A 7,556-nucleotide genomic window follows, 5' to 3' on the forward strand; every position below is an offset into this window, starting at 1 on the left:
AATTGAAGTAGGGTGGGTGTGGGGCATAAACACTGGCATGGACCAGTTGGGCTGAATGGCCTGTTTCTGTGCTGTACATTCTATGGAACACCATGAACAGTCAAAAGAAGGGAATCATCAGCATAACAGACTTAAAGATTAAACAGCAGTACAAGAATTTATAAAACATTCATCCATTCCATGTTCATGTCACCCCAGCTGTCTCCGGGGCTCTGTGCTACAGAACAATGTGAGCTCGCTGGTGTCTCAGTAGGTGCGATGACCAAGTGAATCCTTTGCCACACACTGAGCAGGTGAACAGTCTCTTTCCTTCACTCTCCAGCTGGTGTCTCTTCAGACTCTTTGAACATATAAATGTCTTACCAGTCAGAACATTTAAATGGTTTCTCATCAGTGTGAACTCGCTGGTGTCTCACCAGGCTTGATGACCGAGTGAATCCCTTCCCACACACGGAGCAGGTGAACGGCCTCTCCCCAGTGTGAACTCGCTGGTGTCCCTTCAGATTCCCGGAGCTTTTAAAGCTCATCCCACAGACAGAACATGTAAAAGGTCTCTAATCGGAGTGAACTCGCTGGTGTGTCAGTAGGCTGGATGACTGAGTGAATCCCTTCCCACACACGGAGCAGGTGAACGGCCTCTCCCCAGTGTGAACTTGCTGGTGTCTGTTCAGATTGCTGGAGCTTTTAAAGCTCATCCCACAAACAGAACATGTAAACGGTCTCGCATCGGTGTGAACTTGCTGGTGTTTCTTCAGATCCCCAGAGGTTTTAAAGCTCATCCCACAGACAGAACATTTAAATGGTCTCTCATCAGTGTGATATTGCTGATGTCTCAACAGGTTGGATGAATCAGTGAATCCCTTCCCACACACAGAGCAGGTGAACGGGCTCTCTCCAGTGTGAACTCGCTGGTGTGTCAGTAGGTGGGATGACCGAGTTAATCCCTTCCCACACACGGAGCAGGTGAACGGTCTCTCCCCAGTGTGACCTTGCTGGTGTGTCAGTAGGTGGGATGACTGAGCGAATCCCTTCCCACACACGGAGCAGGTGAACGGTCTCTCCCCGGTGTGAACTCGCTGGTGAGTCAGCAGATTCGAAGACCGAGTGAATCTCTTCCCACAAACGGAGCAGGTGAATGGCCTCTTTCCTGTTCTCTCCAGCTGGAGTCCCTTCAGCTCCTGCGACCTTTGAAAGCTTTTTCCACTGTTGGAATGTTTCACCGACCTCTCCCCAGTGTGAACTCGCTGGTGTGCCAGTAGATTCGAGGACCGAGTGAATATGTTCACCTGCTCCGTGTGTGGGAAGATAATCTCTCCTGCTCTCTCCAGCTGGTGTCTCTTCAGATCCTGGGACCTGTAAGAACCGGGTTTTTCTGGTCCTCGTCTTGAGTTCCGTAGTACGAAGAATTCCAGGCTCGAGGGTTCGGAGAGTTAAAACAACATCATTTTATTCATTACTGTTCGGAGTGGTCATACAGCATATCGACAGTACATTTGTGTCCCGAGGGTCACACCGGGTTAGACACGTGGTGCCAGCATTTACGTCCCCGGGAGATGTCTGACCCTCTTGATGTTCCACACGCCTTCTGGCTAAGAGAGAGAATACCGGTGGGGAAGCCCCTATTATACCTTGGGACAAGGGTCACTACATCACTTTCCTGGCAACAAGTGTTTTGTTACATCACTTCCCTGGCAACAAGCGTTCTCCAATGGGAATCACTAAAGCCCTTTCAGTTTGACCATGATCTGGTCTTCAGTCTGGCAAGCAGGTCCTGACTTGTCTCACTGCTGTGGGCACCGAACAATGGCTAGTCAATCATTCTCTAGTCAGCAGTTAGGCCCTTTCAGTGACCCTGATCTGGTCGTTAGCACTTCGTTAATACTTGGCCTCAGGCTGGGGCAGGTATTTCTCTGTTCTGCTAGCTTTTGCACTCTGCAAAGCTGGGGCTGCTTTTTAATTTAATCTAGACTTTTCTTGTGTGAAGCCATTTTGTGAGCCAATTCATTGCCCATTTTTTTCCATTTCCAAATCCAAACCATTTTTGTAAGTCAATTCATTGTCCATTTTATTCACGTTTCCACATCCCTCCCTTTGATTCTTTATACAATCTACAAGAATCATTATATACAAGGTATACTCTTGATAGTGCACTTTATCAAAAACACACCCTGTGTCTCCGTTTTGTTTGTGTTCTGGCCATGAACACAACCAAAAGGGTTTTAATTTCGAATTTACAGATAACTGTGTAGGACCGAACAGGCTTCCTCTGGGGGTTTCCCCTGCTTTGCTGTGTCTACTTCTACCCTAATTCGGGAGAGGCGAGGGGGTATAGTAGTTCCTGCACGACTTATACAACATTTGATAATATTTACAAAAATAATAATTCCCAAAATTACACCACTTATAACAATCAAACCATACAGTAATTTCTGTCCCAATATTTTCAGCCATGTATGGGAATCATGGTACACAATAAGTCCAATTTATCCTTCTGTTGGGGCTCCTGTCGTATCTCTTTTCACGTGTGACGCGTGTATCCAAGCTTTCTTTCCTTGTACTTTCACGGCTGCTCCTGTGGTCAACAGGATGACATACGGACCTTCCCACTTGTCTTCCAGGGGGGCTGGCTTTATTTTCTTTACCCAAACTTGTAGCCCGGGGACTAAACTGTGTCCTCCCGGTGGGGGTTCTTGCCACGCTGCGCTGACCTGTTGGGAAGCAAAACTGACAGCATCTGTTAGATCTTTGCAATACTTTAGTACTGTGTCACTTAGAAGATGAATGTCAGCCCTACGTAGATCTATTGTTCCGGGTAGCGACATTGGTCTACCGGTAACGACCTCATAGGGGCTTAGTCCAGTGGTCCTATTCGGGGTGGCTCGAATACTACATAGGACAAGGGGTAGGGCCTGAGGCCATGGCACTCCTTCAGAGTGATACTTAGTGAGCCGTTGTTTAATTGTCCTGTTTGCTCTTTCCACTTGTCCCGATGATTGGGGGTGGTATGGGCAATGCAATGACCATTGTATTTGTAGTAGTCTACAAAGTTCTTTAATTATTTCCCCCGTAAAATGTGTGCCTTGGTCTGAGTCAATACATAAGGGCACGCCCCATCTAGGAATGTAATCTTTACACAAGACTTTCGCGGTTGCAGCAGCGGTGGCGCTTCGAACTGGGGTGGCTTCAATCCATTGTGAAAAGCGATCGACTATCACCAATACATCTGTATATCCCTGACATTTTGGCAAGGAAATATAGTCGACCTGTAAATGTTGGAAGGGCCCTGCCGGAGCAGGTGCTTTTAACATTGGTACTTCAATTTTTTGTCCGGGATTTACTTTCTGGCATGTCACACATTGCTCCACTATTCTTTGGGCTTGAGTTCGAAACCCTTTTGCCCACCAATTTCTCTGGAATCTGGCTGTCATTTGCTGTGTGGCTATGTGTCCACACGAGTGTATTTGTTGGGCCAAAAACGGCATCAGTTTCTTTGGGCATCCTACTGCTCCCGTTTTGAGATGTTGCCATATGCCATCTTTATTGGGTTGCAACCCATTTTCTAACCATGTCCATTGCTCCTCCCTTGGGGTCTCTCTTTGCATTAGTAGGATGTCCCCTTGGTCGTTGTTTGTCGTGATATATCGCACCTGAGGTGTTGGGGGGGTAATGGTACGGGCGGCGTATTTTGCTGCTTCGTCTGCCCTAGCGTTGCCCCTAGCTTCAGGGGTATCCTCTTTGATATGGCCCTTACATTTTAGTATGGCCACTTCTTCGGGTAACTGGATGGCCTCCATTAATGCTGTTACCTCTCTTCCATTTTTTATGGGTGTACCTGCAGCTGTCAGAAAACCTCTTTGTTTCCATAATTGTCCAAAGTCATGAGCGATGCCAAAGGCATATCTAGAATCAGTACATATATTGGCCGTCTTGTCTCGAGCATAGAGACAGGCTTGGGTGAGTGCGACTAGTTCTGCCTGTTGTGCTGAGGCCCCTCCTCCCATGCTTCCTGCTCGTACTACTGCAAATTCTGTTGTAACCGCCCACCCTGCCAATCGAGTTCCTTTTTCCACAAAGGATGACCCATCCGTGTAAAGGACCATTTCGGGATTGTGTAAGGGTAGTTCCTGTGTCTCAGCCCTTTGCTGCATGGCGTCTAACAGGTTTACACAGTCGTGATCACTTTCTAGTTCTCTGGGGTTTGTCAGGGGCATCATGCTTGCTGGATTGCCCGGCCCGGATTTAGTAATGGTCAAATTATCTGTTTCCATAATCGTGGTCGCCCAGATAGGATGGTCCTTCAGGCCCCACTCATCCTTACTATTCTCTTTCACAGCTCTTATCCTGCGGGGGCTGTTTTGGATCATCCAGCCTATGTCTCCGTTCCCAGTGAAGTGTAGGCTAAAGTCTAGCTTTGTCAATATGTCCAAGCCAATGATGGGGGCGATGACGGGCCCAATCCATATATGTTCCCTTGTTTCATAGGGGCCAAAACACAAGGTCATTTGGTGGGTTCTATGTGAGATGATGTCTTCTCCGCTGGCCCCTGAGGCTTTCTTAGTCTTTCCATCTAATGGGCAGTCTTGGGCATATTGTGTGGGGAAGACCGTTAATTCTGCTCCTGTATCCAATAGGCAGTCTACTTCCAGTGGGGGTGAGTTATCTGTTTTTCCCACCAACAAAGTCATATAGAGGCCGTCCCTGGCTTGGGTGATTAAAGCTCTCAGTTGCCAAGGTACCTCTACCTTTGGGGGTTCGTTGGTGGGGTCTATTGGTTTTTTGAATGCTGTCGGGCCATGCTGTTGAAGGTTTCCCTTCCGGTGGAGTTTGAGTTCCGGTACATTTCTACCATCGCCATCTCTCCAGGGCTAAGGGTCGGTGGGGAGGGGGTAATTGCCTGGGTGTCATCCAGGCCGGCGGCGCCCAGGGTCTGCCACGGATTTGTGCCGGGTTGATTATCTGGGACTGCCTGTCCTTGCCATTGTCCTCCCCCACCTCTTCCTCTACCCCTGTTGCCCACTCGGCATGTTCTAGCCCAGTGTCCCTCTTTCCCACATTTGTGGCAATTGCCTGGTTTCTTACCTGGGTTTTCCCAGGGGGGTGCAGAGTTTACTCGCTCCGGGGGGGTTTAGTTTCATGGCTCGGAGCTTGGCACAGTGTTCTCTATCCTGGGTTACGGCTTGTTGGGTCAGGTCCGCAAAAGAAACTGCGTTTGTTTTCCAGTTTGCCATTGTTAATTTTACCAATTTTGCCAGGTCAGGTCTCAAACCATTCATAAAGGCGTTTTTCAATGGTTCATGGGTGCAGGCATCCACCTCTGCTTCAGTATTCTGTCCCATGCCAGAGTACTCTAACCACTGGTTGGCGAAACGACCGGCGAAGTCATTGGGGTCTTCTTTTTCTTTTTGGACACAGGAGGCTATTTTGGACCAGTCTGGATTGCTCGGGCCCCTTTCCTGTAGCCAATTTCTAATGGCCGTCCACCCTTCTGTCCTATCGGCTTCTGATTCTATCAGAGCTAGGTCAGGGGGGACTATTAGGACTGGTGGTGCTGGAGGTGGTACGGCGGGGGGTTGGGCTCCGACAGCTGGAGGTGGGTTGGCTGCTTGGTGCGCCGCTAAGGCCACTTGGTGTGCTTGTCTGGCTGCGTTAAGTAGGGCGTTTGCTCGTCTGGTGACGGCCATATTTACTATTGCCGTCAGGGCGGCCGACTCTCTTGCGCTAACTACTACTGCTATAACCTGGCATCCATCAAATGGGTGCAGGTTATAGTTTGTCCTTTTTCTTTCCAGGAACTGCCAGGCTTTTACTCCGCTTTTCTTTGGGTGCGGCATATCAGTTGCCCATTGATCTATATCTTTTGGGTTGGCCGGGTAGTAGGTATAAATTCGGAGATTTCGGCCGCCTACTTCATGTTTTTGTAACCTGATGGGGGCAAGGCATGGGGGTGGTTTCTTGGTTATATCTTCTTCACCTGATGAGTCCGTAAGAGGGGTATTTATTATAGCAATATGGGCTTCGTTTGATCGGGGTTGGAGCGTGGGCTGTTCATATGCCGGAGGGGCTGTAGGGGGCGCTGCAGGATAGGTAGGATACAAGAGTGTTGGAGTAGTCATCACCACTCCGGGATTTTCCCTATTTTCCCTGTGTATCTCCCTTTCTTGGTTTTTGCCTTCCACTTTTCTGCTCTTTCGTTTGCTTTTTCAAGGCATTTTTGGTGTTTCTCTAACTCGGTTTTGTATTTTGTTATCTGTTCGTGGAGAGCTGTTTTTTGTTCTTTCTCTTTGGCCTCTGCCGCCTTCCGAGTTATTTCCCCTCTCTGCCTACACTGTTTCAAGGTGGCCAATACCCAGCCCGTTTTTCTTTTCCCTCCTTTCATACGGGTGGTCTTGCCCCATGCTCTTTTTATATCATCAAGGGACCATTGTCCTTTTGAGGCACCAAATTTTGATTCGATATTATATTCATGTTGTGGGACATCGAATGTACTTTCTATATACTGTTTGAGTTGGATTATTATTTCCTCTAACGTGGTCTCAGGAGGGGCTCTGCCTCCTTTTTCCGTCGTTGGTTTTCTACTTGGTTCCGTCATGTTGCCACAGGTCGTAGACTTAACGAATAAGTTTGAAATAGACTAGAGTCGTCCCGGACTCCGCCGCGTGCTAGCTAGCAATGGGACCTGTGCTCCGTTAACCACCAGCCAGAGGGTACGCTACCCGGTTGGTTCATTCAATAAAGATCGCAGAGACAGGGTGCAAAAAGGGCACAATAAATTCCAGTGCTTACCTTTTTCCCCTTTCTTGATGTCTTGCGATCCTGCCGACTACGCCAAGTTGTAAGAACCGGGTTTTTCTGGTCCTCGTCTTGAGTTCCGTAGTACGAAGAATTCCAGGCTCGAGGGTTCAGAGAGTTAAAACAACATCATTTTATTCATTACTGTTCGGAGTGGTCATACAGCATATCGACAGTACATTTGTGTCCCGAGGGTCACACCGGGTTAGACACGTGGTGCCAGCATTTACGTCCCCGGGAGATGTCTGACCCTCTTGATGTTCCACACGCCTTCTGGCTAAGAGAGAGAATACCGGTGGGGAAGCCCCTATTATACCGTGGGACAAGGGTCACTACATCACTTCCCTGGCAACAAGTGTTTTGTTACATCACTTCCCTGGCAACAAGCGTTCTCCAATGGGAATCACTAAAGCCCTTTCAGTTTGACCATGATCTGGTCTTCAGTCTGGCAAGCAGGTCCTGACTTGTCTCACTGCTGTGGGCACCGAACAATGGCTAGTCAATCATTCTCTAGTCAGCAGTTAGGCCCTTTCAGTGACCCTGATCTGGTCGTTAACACTTTGTTAATACTTGGCCTCAGGCTGGGGCAGGTATTTCTCTGTTCTGCTAGCTTTTGCACTCTGCAAAGCTGGGGCTGCTTTTTAATCTAATCTAGACTTGTCTTGTGTGAAGCCATTTTGTGAGCCAATTCATTGCCCATTTTATTCCCATTTCCAAATCCAAACCATTTTTGTAAGCCAATTCATTGTCCATTTTATTCACGTTTC

At 48.2% G+C, this 7,556-nt stretch overlaps 1 pseudogene; it reads right to left on the minus strand.

Moving 5' to 3' along the window:
• Positions 1-203: 203 nt before the first annotated feature.
• On the minus strand, positions 204-6,589 carry LOC147084022 (uncharacterized; annotated as a pseudogene).
• Between the last annotated feature and the right edge of the window lie 967 nt (positions 6,590-7,556).

Source organism: Somniosus microcephalus, unplaced genomic scaffold (genome assembly GCF_052327205.1).
Source record: "Somniosus microcephalus isolate GS21.2 unplaced genomic scaffold, FLI_Smic_1.0 scaffold4, whole genome shotgun sequence".
NCBI lineage: Eukaryota > Metazoa > Chordata > Chondrichthyes > Squaliformes > Somniosidae > Somniosus > Somniosus microcephalus.